This window comes from Poecile atricapillus, chromosome 8, assembly GCF_030490865.1.
Source record: "Poecile atricapillus isolate bPoeAtr1 chromosome 8, bPoeAtr1.hap1, whole genome shotgun sequence".
NCBI classification, from domain to species: Eukaryota; Metazoa; Chordata; class Aves; order Passeriformes; family Paridae; genus Poecile; species Poecile atricapillus.
This window is the reverse complement of record NC_081256.1, coordinates 11,050,872-11,064,572: the sequence shown is the minus strand read 5'-3', so window position 1 is coordinate 11,064,572 and position 13,701 is coordinate 11,050,872. Positions and strand designations below refer to the sequence as shown.

General features: G+C 39.4%; 1 long non-coding RNA gene across 2 annotated transcripts in view; it reads left to right on the top strand.

Annotated features, from left to right (window-relative positions):
* LOC131581583 (uncharacterized) overlaps positions 1-13,701 on the top strand; it is a 53,434-nt gene that overhangs the window by 23,173 nt on the left and 16,560 nt on the right. Inside the window, exons 3-5 of one of the 2 annotated variants that reach the window (XR_009278119.1) lie at positions 1,394-1,598; positions 3,725-3,842; positions 12,498-12,704. This is a non-coding gene — a long non-coding RNA (uncharacterized LOC131581583). The remainder of the gene's footprint in view (positions 1-1,393; positions 1,599-3,724; positions 3,843-12,497; positions 12,705-13,701) is intronic. The other variant, XR_009278118.1, reaches the window with a different exon arrangement.

Sequence of the window (13,701 nt, the reverse complement as noted above, 5' to 3'; positions counted from 1 at the left end):
ATTAATTACTGAAGCTGCTGTAAAAGGCTGGTAACCACAGTACTTGTGCACAGGCAACCACTGGGACACAGAATGTTCTTCCAAAAGCATCTTCTTGGTCATATAGGGCTGTGAGTGTGGGACATGAAGAAGGGGTGGATCGAAGGTCTGTGTTGGGAAACCAAAGCCTGCAGTTGAGGCTGTAGCTGTGCAAATCCCTGAACATGGAGTGCTGCTCCTGTCAGAGCACTGTGTTACACCAGCCACTCTGTCTCACTTGTGACAGCCCCTAATCATATTTTTGGTCAGGAGAGCCAGACTAGAAGTTTCTAAGACAAGATTCTCTACCCACAGAAGCTATGAGGAATTAACTTGAAAGAACTCTGTTACAACAGTGCAGTGGAGTGAGCTGGCACTGATGATAATCTCACCTGGCCCAGCCCAGTGTGAACCAGCATAACTCCACTTTAAATGATTACATGAGTTTCCATGCAAAAAACATTTTAACTAAGCACCTTCTGTTGCCCTGGCACAGCCCTGTGTCCAAGTGATTCTATCCCACCCAACCTGAAACAAAAATTGGGGCCTGCTGTTTTGTAGAGGGAAGGAATATATTTACAAAACAAAGCTGATGGCTGGCAGGCGTGGATCTGCAGCTTTCAAGATCACACTAGCCATGCAAGTCCTTGAGCTAGAGAAAAAACTTATATTCTGTTCCTAGGGACAGTAAGTGACCTTGGAAGGGCTGTGGCAATGGGCCACATCAAGTCAACACTAGGTCTTTTCTTCTATTTGCTCTTGAAACATTTTGTGTGTGATGATTCTGAATCTACATGGTACTACTGTTCTCCCATATTATCAGACAGCATATTAAATCTGAGCTGATAACATGTAAGAGAAAAGAGAACATGGCAAAATTTGCCTAGGTTTAGCATAAGCTCTGATTTTCCAGCACACAAAAATTCAAAATTCATTGTTGGGAAATTGAACAAAGCAAACCAGCCTCATGGCACAATTTGCTGAAGCAAAAGTAAACTAACTGAGCTTCACACAACTGGGTCCAGCTTATCCATTTCCAGCAAAGCTGCATGGCTTCATACTGCATTTCTTCCTCTGAATGTCAGTGCTGATGTTTCCTGGTGGTTTATTTCCTTCCTGTCTACCATAGAGAGGTGCCAGTGAAAGCTTAGTTGCAGTGTGCATGCAGAGCACAAGAGTTATCTCCTCCCAGCAGCAGATCGTGTTCTTCACTTTGGTCATAGGAAGCATTAGGAAGAATGTTAAAATGCTAAATTGTGAAGATTTACAGCAACATTTTTCTATTATAACCTTACATTTATGCTAATTGGAAAGTACTTGTAGTATCATGCTGGTCTTATAGTACTACTACACATAATCCATTTCCATCTTACAGCTTGGGAGGCATGTTGGCTGGAGCTGGCTGAATAGATTTTTATTAGGTGCTGAAGATGTCTTCCTCTGGACTCACCTTGGTTGCTCCCCCTCCTCGATGAATCTTTTCCTTTAAGTCACTTTAGGAAGCAGCAGGAATTCTCCTGCAAGAGATGAGGATTCATGTCAGGATGACACTGCTGAGGGTTCACAGTACATCAACACAGGTAACACTGTCTCCTTTTTTTTATTGTGTGGTCCCTTTGGATCAGGCTTCAAAGCTGACCATCAGCTCTCATTTCAAAGTGCCCTGCCTTGAGTCTGAAGCTCTGAGTGGCTGGAGTTGGCCCCTCACTCCTTTACTTCCTTCTCATTTTCTGTGCCCCACACATTCTCTACTGCACTCTGGAACAGGGGTTTGAATCACAATTTCCCAGATGCCAGAGAGTGCCTTAGCCACTACCAAATTGGTTTGCAGTACTCCTTTGTCTGGTTCAGGGATCCTTTTTGCTATTTAGACGGGGCTGAAATGCCCTGGCAGGCGGAGAGCTTGGCTCTCAGTTCAGGACTGCCAGTTACCAGGTGCTCTGGGCACTCAGCTGGCGAGGATGTTCTTGCTCTCACTGAGAAGAATCTGCCAATTATTCTGAAATCCTTTCCCATTGCATGGATGTGTTACTCCATGGGAAAGTTCACATCTGAGAAGTCTCAGAAAAAATACTGATGTGCCTAAAGCCCTTCTCCATCCACTGACATCTCATTTCTTTCTATTCTCCTTTGGTATGCTTTTCTGGAAATCTGATCCTCTGCGCACGTTCTTGGGGAAACCTGCCTTTGGCAAAGACATTTAATGATCCAGAGTTTCTGATGCTGACCCTAAAACAGTTTTTGCAAATTGCTGATAAGCTTATCTTCTCCTGGTGCTGCTCACTGCAAACAGGACAGGTTTTCTCTTTGGTTTTAAGAAAATGCCTGATTTACAAGTTAAACTATTAAAAAATAAAACTAAAAGCTTGATAAATAGTGTCTTACAAAAACCCTTAATTATATCATGATTTTGCAATACTTTTATCAGAACTAAGTTAAAAATTCTTACATGGAAACTGCTGTTTTGCAGACAGAATATTGCTTAAAAAAGACACTGTTAACTTATGGTAGTGGGTAATGCCAATTTCTGCAGTCTGGTCCCAGTCTTCCTTTGAACATTTGTTAGGGAAAATATGTAAAATTGATTAATTTCTGAAGTATAATAATAGCAGCAATATTATACTGTGGTGAAGGTTATTTTGCATAACTTTAAAACATTTACAGAAGGCTCAACATTTGGTGCCTTAATACAGAAGTATCTTCCCAGTAACCATTAGTGGTTTGTGGTGCCTGCTGTAGTAGCTGCCACAGCCCTGAGGGTCTCAGTCCATGTTTGCCACGCACAGGGCACCCTGTGGTGCCCCCACCTTGGCTGGGGTCAGTCTTGGGTGTTGGCTGAATAACTCAGAGCTCAGCTGTGACAAGTGGACATGCAGGGTGACAGTGTCCATGCTAATGTCTGCAGGAATTTGCACAGGGGGAGCAGGGCACTGATGAGAGCACAGAATAAATCAAAGTGTGAAAGCAACTGCAGTCAGATGTCACACCCAAGCACTCAGGGGCCTGGCATTGCTGTTTGGAAATAGGTTGTGTTACCTGTCAATGTGGCATTTTCTTTCTGATGCTGGAGAATAATGTTATCTGAGGATAAAACCTAAGGAGCACAGATGGTTGTTATACAGGCCCGACCCTCTAAACTCTTGTCATAGCAAATTATTCCATTGACGCAAATGGGATTACTCCTATGTAAAAGATCTCAGTTATATTATCTAATTCTTCCATTATTGAAGTTATCTGTTGAATACAGTTTTGTTGCTTTGTGTGTGCGTGTGTATGTCTATACTTCTATAATTAAGTAACATTATCCATGGGACAAACTCTGGCATAGCTTAACAGTGCTGCAGTCACAGACATTATGTAGGGCTGTAGGATATAAATTCTCACTTTATGAGAAATTAGAAACATTATTTCTGCACTTTCTAAACAAAAAGATGTAAACCCTCATTTGACTTTGGAATTTTCTTTGCTTGGGAACCATCAGCCCGGAGTCCAACACCTGTCTAAAGTCTAATGCTTCCTTTTGTAAAAACATAGACTTGTGGCTGTGGAGCAAGAAAAGCTCAAATTGTAAGCAAGAGTAAAACAGATTAAAATTTAGAATCAAGCCTTATTTATTTTTACCTATTGTATTACTTTACATATTATGATGCAAATCTCTCAGAATTTCTTGAAATACTGATTGTTTAAAAGTAAATCATTTTTTCAGCTGCTGTTTCTGTTGTCAGACAATCCTCTACACATTGTGAATCTGTCATGAGAAGAGGCCTTACCCCATTCATTGTCTTAGGAAACAGTTCTGCTGGCTTCAGAAACATCAAAATAAGGTAAGATGCCCTCAGATTGGAATCTTGCAGCCAAGAAATTGACTCAGTTGCTAAACTTTACCACATATCTCACAATGTGACTCCACAGTTTGGTTAGAAAACACTTCTCACTTCTTTTTGTCTACTTGGAACTGAAGCCAAACCCTTGGAAATCCCTTATATCTAGGAAAAGATCAAGAGAAAGTATTGAATCCGTGCCCTTCATCATTATTGAGAGGAAAAAATTACAATTTTTGCATAAAATCCATGCAGTTCAGCTCTGAGCCTGGCAACTTTCAGTGGCTGTAGTAGTTGGGCTTTTTTTAGACCTCACTTACAGTCTACTCAACTATCTTTAATTAGAAAAGATACCTTTTCTTTTTCAGGAAAACCTGAAATGTTGGAGTAGAAACTATCCCTGGCTTGGGGTTTGAAGCCCTGAGTCACATGCCCACCCTTAATTTTTAAATCATGGTGGCATTACTGAACTAGGTAGTGGCAGACTGGTTGCACAGAAACATGCCATAGTTTTGGAAAACTGGATTCAAAAACACATTGTGAATTCTCTTGAAGGAAAAGAAGCCCCAATATATTGCTGATTTCTATGATAGCTGTCACTGTCACACTATGGATTCAGCTAACTGAACCATTTTTTATGAATAACATTTATTTTTAATTCTGGCACTTTTAATTGAGTGAGTATTTTTTCATTATTTTACCAGAGATGGATTGCAATGAATCTGACCACAATGTTTCTGACCCAATTTTTTTAAAAAAAACCAGAACCAATTTGATGACCTACAAATGTTTTGCTTATTTTTGTTCTATTGACTCCAGAATTCTCCTCTGATAGGAACATACTTCTTCACTAAAGATTGAAAAACATAATGGTATTAGTCCTAGGTTCTCACACACAAAAACTATGAGGAAAAAAACCATGGGACTATTTTCACAAATAACAGACCAGCCCAGAGCTCTTAAAAAACAATACAAGGAGACTTTATACAGCTCTTTATATAGCTGTCCATGCAGAAAACAGACAATTCATGTGGTTTTATATTTTTTCACAGAAACATTTTTGCCTCTATCAGAATGGAGCATTCACTAGTGCCCTTTATCTGAAGAAGCTAATCCACAGAAATCGTTTGGAGCTAATTTTCTGGAGTTCCACCTGACTCCTGGTGTTACAGACAGTAACTTGTCTGGTGACACGAGAGGAGAGCTCTGTATGTCAAAATGAACAGGCCTGACACCATAAATGTTAATACAGCAGTGCCAGGGAAGCACAGTGCGAGCTAATTCTGACATTCATTTCGGAAACTGTAATTAAATTCTGTCATAATTGAGCTTGGTATAAGTATTAATTTGAAGTTGCTTTTATTTCTCATCTGCTGGCTAAAGCTTGCAAACAATAGGGGAAAGGTCTTGCTATACTGCTACAAATAAGTAAACAATCTTTTCTGCCAAGAAGACTCCAGTGTAAATGCAGAGTCAGGGAATAATTTTTCAACTAATTTATCCTGCATATGGATACTTGGAAACTACAGATGCTACGTAACGATCTCTATCTACAAATATTTCCCAAAGGACAAGAGAACTTCAATTACACCAAGTTTATAATAAATCATTGCCATGGACTGCTGCTAGCCCACATTAGAGAAGCACTGTGGACAGGGTGAGGTGTGGGTGAGCAGTCTGGCTCAGCCTTAGGAGCACAATTCCCACCTGAGGTTGAAGCAAAGCAAGGTCAGAAATTGAGAAGAGGACGTGAAGAGGATACAGAAGAGAATGAAAACCTCAATCTATCAGAATGCAGCTGCAAGAGATTCTCTGTAAATATTTCCCTGCCTTCCCTTCTCTCTTCCTCTCCCAGTGCTTTCTTCCTCTATGCTTTGACCTGTTCCTGGGGTTGTTTTCCCCCCTCTTCCATTATTCTGTGCCCAAAACCAACCCCTATCCTGGAGATAGCAGAATGCAGGGAAAACAAGGCTGCAAAATGAACTCTCTCTCTCTGTATTTACATTGGTTTCCAGCTCTTTCTATGAACAGGCATATGGTGTTAATCTAAACTGTCCAACACATTAGTGGGAGGGAAGTAGCACCCAGAGGATTATTACAACATTTTACCTGGCAGATGCCACCATATTTATTGATATGAAAATTTCCTCCCTCCATATCAGCCACTGAAACCTCCCTCTGTGAATTGTCTTTAATTTAGGCATAGCTCTATTAAAATATTTTGTTAAACTCCGTAAGTTTTACTTAAGAACATGTAAATTCTAGAATGTACATTCATTATTCAGGAAAAGTTATCGCAAAAGTCAATAGAATTTTAAAGTAATGAATGATGTGTTTATTGTAGTTGGCTGGTTGAACACATTGCATTTTTATGAGTAATTTCTATGTATGTGTCCATATGTATGCACAGGTATATATATATGTATAAGAATATATCTGTATATAGATTTGTACATGTGTATATATGTGTATTGATTTTTATCTCGAAGCCTGTGATTTTATATCATATATTCCTGAAGAGAATACAAAAATCAATTAACAATGGTACATCAAAAGGCTAAAAAGGAGAGCCAAAGTAAAGTATCATTGAATTGAATTTCAGATAATCCTAAAATGTGTAATTTTCCAAATCTGGAAAGCATTTATAAAACAATGCAGGATATATTTGAAAAAAAAAAAATTAAAAAATCAAAGTATTCTTTTTTGTATTTTAAAAATAATATTTTAAAATAGATTTCTTACAGTTTTTATCAAATAATCAGAGCCAATATTAATATGAAGAAAACAGTTCAAAGACAATTTTAAAGACATCTTTTGAAAGGGCAAACACTTTCAGTTTGGTTTTACTTTCACAGAGAAAAACTATATTCAATTCCATTAAGCCCTGTGTTTTCAAATATTTTGTGGTTCTGGCTTAATTCCAGAGAGGGAAAAACTTCAAAGTTAAGGATCAAGCCTTCAATATAACAAAACTGGGTAAAATTAAGGATGGTAACCTGTTGTGATAGACAGTAGGGAGGGAGAGATATCTGACCCTGGATTTCCTTCCTTTTGCTCAAATCATAACAAACCTCAAATACAGATGAATTTCTTTTGCTATTGCAATAATATATCTTTTTATTTTGGAAGCAAATGAAGTCTAGAATGTCTGCATATGTGTATTGATAATAAAACATTTCATACCTCTGAGATAGCTACAAAACCTGACTTCCCTTTCCTGGGGAGCTGTTCTAGGTTCTTTGTGTCTACAGTTCTTTGTCTCTTGCAAACACCCTTTCCTTCAGTTTGGCCAGCGTGGGAATGGGATCATAATATCCAGTGACACACAGTTCAGTAGCATGTTGTTCTACCTCTAATAGAAGTGGTGTTTGAGAAAAGTCCAGGTCCACACATGGAAACATCATTGGTAAATCCATTGATAGAGCTTGAGAAACTAGGCAACATTTTGGGCTCAAAGCCAATCACCTTTAGTGCAATTTTCTACAGCGAGGCAAGTTAATGGACATGCAGAAAAGATTAAGGGGGTTGTGTGGAAACCACACATGTTGCTACATCTTATAGGTTAAGAATTTTCCATCTCTATATGTTCCTTAAAGGGAAAGTTGGATTTTGTGAGCATATTTTTTCCACAAAAAAACAACAACAAAAAAATCTGCTTTCTGTAGGAAATTAGAGCTATTCATCAGACAGCCAAACACCTGCAAGCCAAATATTTCTGGCTGAAAGTATGGATCCTCTCAGGAGGATGGGAGTTTGGTGCTTTGTTTCCATGCTCTTTGTTAGGGGCTCACAAGTGCCACATTTTCAGTGTCTTGTGTGGCTGGGCTCGAGTGGGGACAGGAGCACAAGTGACAGCAGCACTGCCATAGAACAGAATTTGGGTGTGAGCTGATATCCCAGTCCACTCCTGCAAGGCTAGGATCTGCCTGCAAGCAAACCAGGGCAGTGGGGATGCTCAAGGATCTTGGGCTGGCAAAAAGCTCCAGGTTAAGCAGTCATATTTTCAAGTACCTAACCATTCGCATGGTTAGTGTTTTTTACTGAGAGTTTTCAGATGGAACCTTTGTTATTTTACTGTTATAAAAACAAATCTTTTCAGATTTTCCAATTAAAAACAGATCAATAAGCTCAAATAGTTTTTTTGGGAAGTAATGGGCCTGACTCTGCTCCATTAAACGCAGAGACATTAATTGGGCAGTGGATTACCTAGAACAGAAGCTTGGTAATGCTTGAATTTAGATTAGATATAAAAAAGAAGTTTTTTGTAACAAAGTAAAACACTGGCAGGGATTGCCCAGTGAGGTGCCCCATGCCTGGAAACATGCAAGGTCAGGTTGGATGGGGCTCTGAGCAGCCTGGTTTGTTGGAGAGGTCTCTGTGTATTGCAAGGGGGTTGGAAAAGATGTCCCTTAAAGGTCTCGTCCAGCCCAAACCACTCTCTGATTCTACAGATATTTGTTAATGGTTCTCTCTAACAACTATTTATTTTTTCAGAAATTCATTTTAGTTTTGGTCAGATTGAGTTTTAAAATACAGCTGGGAAAGTAAAAAGTAATCAAGAAAAGCATAATTTTTTTTCAACCAAAAATATTTAGTTTTGCTTCAAAAGAATGGCTTCATTTTTTGTTTCAGGCTGTTTCATGTGTTTAAAAGCTTTTTGTCTTTCCTTTTAAAATTTAGAGCAATTTAAAAATGGATAGATTAAAAGCTTGTTTTGAAAGTTTTTGAAAGTATTTTGGCAGTTCTAAAATGAGCCACTCCATTTTGAAAATACTAAAATGAAGTGCTTTGACATTTTTATTTTTTTTCTTCATTGTTTCATCTGGGACTATTTGCTAAATTCCATTCAAATTCATGAAGAGTCTCACTAACCCTGAAATTAATTTGTGTGGCGTATTTATTATTTGTCAGACAGCAGTGGTTCATTAAACTCTGCATCAGTTCAACCTTAAATAATGGGAGAGAATTCTTAATAGGGCCTTGTTCATATACAGCTAGCATTCTCCTCCCCTTATAATTACTGCCCAAAGGGGCACTCAGCTGTGCAGAGCCACATTTACCCCTCTGGAAGAAGAGGTGGCAGGACAGACCTCAGCCCCCTGAGCTGGAGTTGCTTCCTCCTCTCCAGCCAGGAGAATATGCTCCTCCTGGAGTGCCCATATCACCCTTAGAGCTCGCACACTGGTTCTGTAGCCTCTTGCTAAGCTCTGCCTTTCTGCCTCTGGCTGCTCCTGCCATCAAAGGAAGACCCTTTGCTGTTCATGTCTCTCTATGTGGTCATTGCACTTCTTATGCTTTAATAGCTTCTTTCTCACCTTTTTGCCATCAGTGAAGATTGGCTTGTTTTACTCCAACTGGTTTAAATATTTCTAAAAGCCATTCACCTGCAGTAGCAGTCAACAGCTGGCATGCCAACATTTTTGTCTTTTCTGGCTGCTCAGCTTCACCAGGGCTATTCACAGCTTGCACTTTGCTAAGGTCGTTGGTATCGCCCTTACACATTTCCTGTATTACATGAGGATCAGGTTCCAGTAGTTAACAAGTCAAAAAATATTCCTGGGGGAGGAGCGGAACTAGGTAGATAAGTACGTTCCACATATGCACTTTATTTTGGGAATTGCTGCCTTCATCCATGTGAGAAATAATTGTGATCAAACATAGGTCTGAAACGTGGTACTCCAGATCACACAGAAATGCCTTTGTACTCTGAATGTTCTAGTCCAGCAAGGCCAGAGTATGATGGGACCTCAACTGCTGGCCACTGCTCAGTGCCTGAATCTATAAATAGTCTCTGGGTCAAACTTTGCACTACTGTAATTGGGAATAGCTCCAGTAAAATCAGTAACTCCACATTTATTCTCCTGAAATTTAAAGCCAGGTTTGGCCCACAATGTGGACAGGGTCCAACTGGCAACTAGGGCCAGCCTGACTATGGGAGAGGAGATGAGAACTAACTCTCCTGCAGTTAGTTAGCCTCAGTCCTCACGTGTCTCCCAGATATAACTGTTCTGACCTCAGTGGAATTGATCCTAATTTATGCCACTGTAACTGAGATTGTAGTGTGCATTGTTTGAATTCTGTTGGGTGCGCCTTCTTCCAGATGGAAACTATTTGCAAACTATAACAGCCTCTTTCCTAACGTTGAGGCTTGCCATATCTGAAATTTTTGGTGGGGCAGGGGTGGGGAGAAAAGGATATAATGCCAGCTTTGTGCTTAGTGCTACCTAGTGACATTGAATTCTACAGTGTTCTATTAAATTATCAGTGCCTAATTAGGGGATTAGAAGATTCCTATCCTCTCATCCTAATTACAGAATGTGTTTCAAGATCACCTGGAAGAAGGGAGGAGGTAGCTTTAGGAAATTCAGAATGGCAATGTGGTGATTCTGCGCAGGCCACTTTTCTTATATGGGCGTTCCTGCTAATTGATTTTTCTTGCATCTGCAGCTTCTGTTTTTTCCAGCTTTACATATTACATTGCTGAAACGTTTGATGAATGGGATGCTGTGCAGCTGAACGGTCACACGTCTCAAATGGCTCACTTGGCGCTCTCAGACCGAAATGACTGGCAGAGTTGCAGCTCTCTGACAAGGGGAACGGCTGCTTTTCCCTCAGAAAAGCACTGTAACTCTTAAATGCAACATAAAAGCATATTAGCAAGATACTCTACACACATATATGTGTGTCTGTCTCTATACACATGCATATGTGTGTGGATATATATTTTTGGAGTGGAAAGCCACTCTGTCTTTCCCTAATTGCACTGGAAATGTTCAGTTTGTCAGCCTGACTTTTTTCCCTGTTAGTGATGAAATTTGGCCAGGAGTCCTAGCAAACCATAAGAAATCAAGCCGTGACCACATTAAGCATGGATGGCCTGTAACACTATGCCGGGGTGAACTGTTGCAGAGTTAGAGGCTGAGGTGTGAGGCTGGGTCAGAAAATTATTTGCAAGTGAAGCACAAAATGAAGCTCAAAGTTGCTTTGTCTGTTTACTCTTTCAAGAGGCATCTAGTGAGTATTTTTTATTTTTAAAGTATATTTACAAAACTTCAGCCGCAGGGCTTGTAGCCAACCTTCAGAAATCAAATATTTCTTAATCTTACCTACAAATACACTCATGGCATATTCCTGCTTATTCTACTTTTCAATGATTTGAAAAGCTTTTCTATAAACTCACATACAGAGTGACTGCTGAAAAAGCATCTGAAAAAGACGGAGAGGTTCAGCTGCAGTGAAATAAAAGACGGGATCACCCAACCAGTAACAGCAGTAGGTTGGTGGATCTTTCCTGTGATCAGCTCTGGAGTTGTTCTACTCCAGCAGACAGTTAGACATTCTCTTAAAGAAGAAAAAAGAGAGGTGCCAGGGAATTGTTTGCACCACCTATAAACTTTCTGTCCTACATCTGTCTCCTGAAATATTGAATTAAATGCAGATGGAAAAAAACCCCCAAAAACAAAACCAAAGACATTTTTGATTTTGAAGCCTTCTTATTAATTTGTCTTTCCTTTTTTTTTCTGGTAATTTTTGATTTATTTTTCTTACTAGACCCTTTAGCCCAGGAGGTACATTTGAATGCAGCTTTGAAGGGAATTTGGCTCACTGCTGTAAGGCAAGCTAGGGAAGAGCCTGGTCTTAAAATAGACACAAAGCACAACACATGAATTGGCTTTTTGGGTCCCACAGAAGCACAACCTGAACTTTGCCTTGTGAAGTAGCAGACTTGAAGGGCACAATGAAAACTTTCACCAGAACCAGGGCTGCAAAGGATCTCCTGTGTCCCACCCTTTTACAGCAGGAAACAGGCTCTGGAGAAGGTCACCCACCTACACCAGCTTTGCCTGTGTCTAATACTGCACACCTTTGTGTGGAGTCACTTATGAGTTATCTTTCTGTCAGGAGAGGACAATCTGACTTTTTCATGCCTCAGTCATTTGGAAAACTATGTAAACTTCATTGGATATCACTAAAGCTGATAAAAAAAAATAACATTTTGTATTTGTAAGTGGTGGCTTGCACTTCATGGTAAGGTCTGCCTAGGATTGAGGTGTTTGGAAGGTTTGTACTAGAGCCCTGTTTAATAATATAATCTAGAGCTGGATACTGGACATAGGTGGCAGCAGCCACTGCCCAGGGAAGTGCCACAGTTCAGCAGACTCCTTAGGGAGCTGTGGATTGTCCCAACAAGAAAACCATCTCCTCTCACAGTGCAGAGCAGCAGAGCATTACAGAATGCCAGTTCTTGCAATAATTTCTAGATTAACAGCACCGTGAAGCACTTTCTGCATCCTCGAAAGCTTAAGATGCTGAGGACATAAAAGCCATTTAAGGACTGTCCCAGCATAGACCCAGCCATATCTGCTTCATTTCTGATTGGCATTAGTCCAGTCTGTTCTTAAAACCCTGGTGACAGAGCACCTCCATAGCTTTGCAAAGAGCAAGCTGTGCTTGTTCACTGCTCCTTAGCATTACAAAGCTTTTCCTAATAATGTCCAGTACAATTCTTTCTTGCTGCCAATTATACTGTTTTCACTTCTTTTCTGGCAAGCTAATTCCTTCACTTTTATACCAGCCTTTTCTGTGTATGTGGACTGTTATCACAGGTATCTCTTCTGTACGCTAATTATCTCTAATTAGTCAATCTTACCTTTTCAGCTGTGTTTTCTAGATTTTTGGTTCTTCTCAGAGCTCCATCTAGCAGCAGTCTGTCCTGTCACTTAACAACTTTCTGGAAGTCATGTGCTCAACACTGGACCCTGGTACTTTAGCTGAAGCTTTACCCTGGCTACTGATGGCTCTTGCAGTCCCTCTTGCAGGGCTGTTTTCATCACACACGGCAATGACTGCTTTCAACATTTAATTGTAAGTAGCTGAGGCTATTTGTAATTAAATTAATTACTTGATATAATTAAATAATTACTTGAGGTTGAACTGATGCTAAGAGAAGCCAGACATTCATCTGGCATAAAATTGATGCAGTGTCTCAGTGTCTCTAAATAAGACTGACTTACATTATCTGAGCACAGTGAACAGGTTTACAAATGCCCTGGCATGTCAACACCTGAGTCTCCTGTTTCACTGCAAGTGCTGCTTCTGCCAGCTGCATCTGTGTCTCAATCTGAAGCTGCTTCACTGTTGTAGTGGACATAAACCCCCAGTGCATGAATGATGCATGTTTGCATAATTACTACCAATTGTTTAACCAGGAGCATTTGCTGCATGAAGTGTTAAAATCATATTATATCCAAATACTGCTGTGTTTTTCTGGTTTATGGATACTAGTGTTTGATCAAAATATTCTAATTAATTATTTAAATTCTGTTAAAATGTACAAGCAGTGTGTTATAGTCAAAATGCCATCAGGTCTGATCAACTCTAAAATTGAGAAACATATTTGACTGATTTGATGCATCAGAAAGTGATCATAATGTTATTGCAATTAACAATGTAATTAAGATTTACAGGTTGCATAATTCATTTCACATGTATAACAATTGAAGTTTAATTGATAAAAATTAAGTGTGTTTATTAGTGGTATTTTCAGAACCAAAAGTTTCAACAATGAAATTTGGATAATATTTTTTTATTTCTTACCATTCTTTGCTTGATTTTTATTCTGCTTACATATTTTCAGATTTCCAGAACTTCTTTTTGGTTCTATTTTAATGTAGAGGGAAAGAATGACATTTTTAAAAACTGCAAATCTTTAGCTGATAAAGCATATTATTAAATTTTCAATTGTTCTTCTTTTACCCACAGTAGCTGTTGTACTTGCTGCTGCATGCTTATCTACACCTTGGTCATATATTCATTTAAATCATTGAATAGTAGAAAGAGCATGTTATATTAATGGATTTGT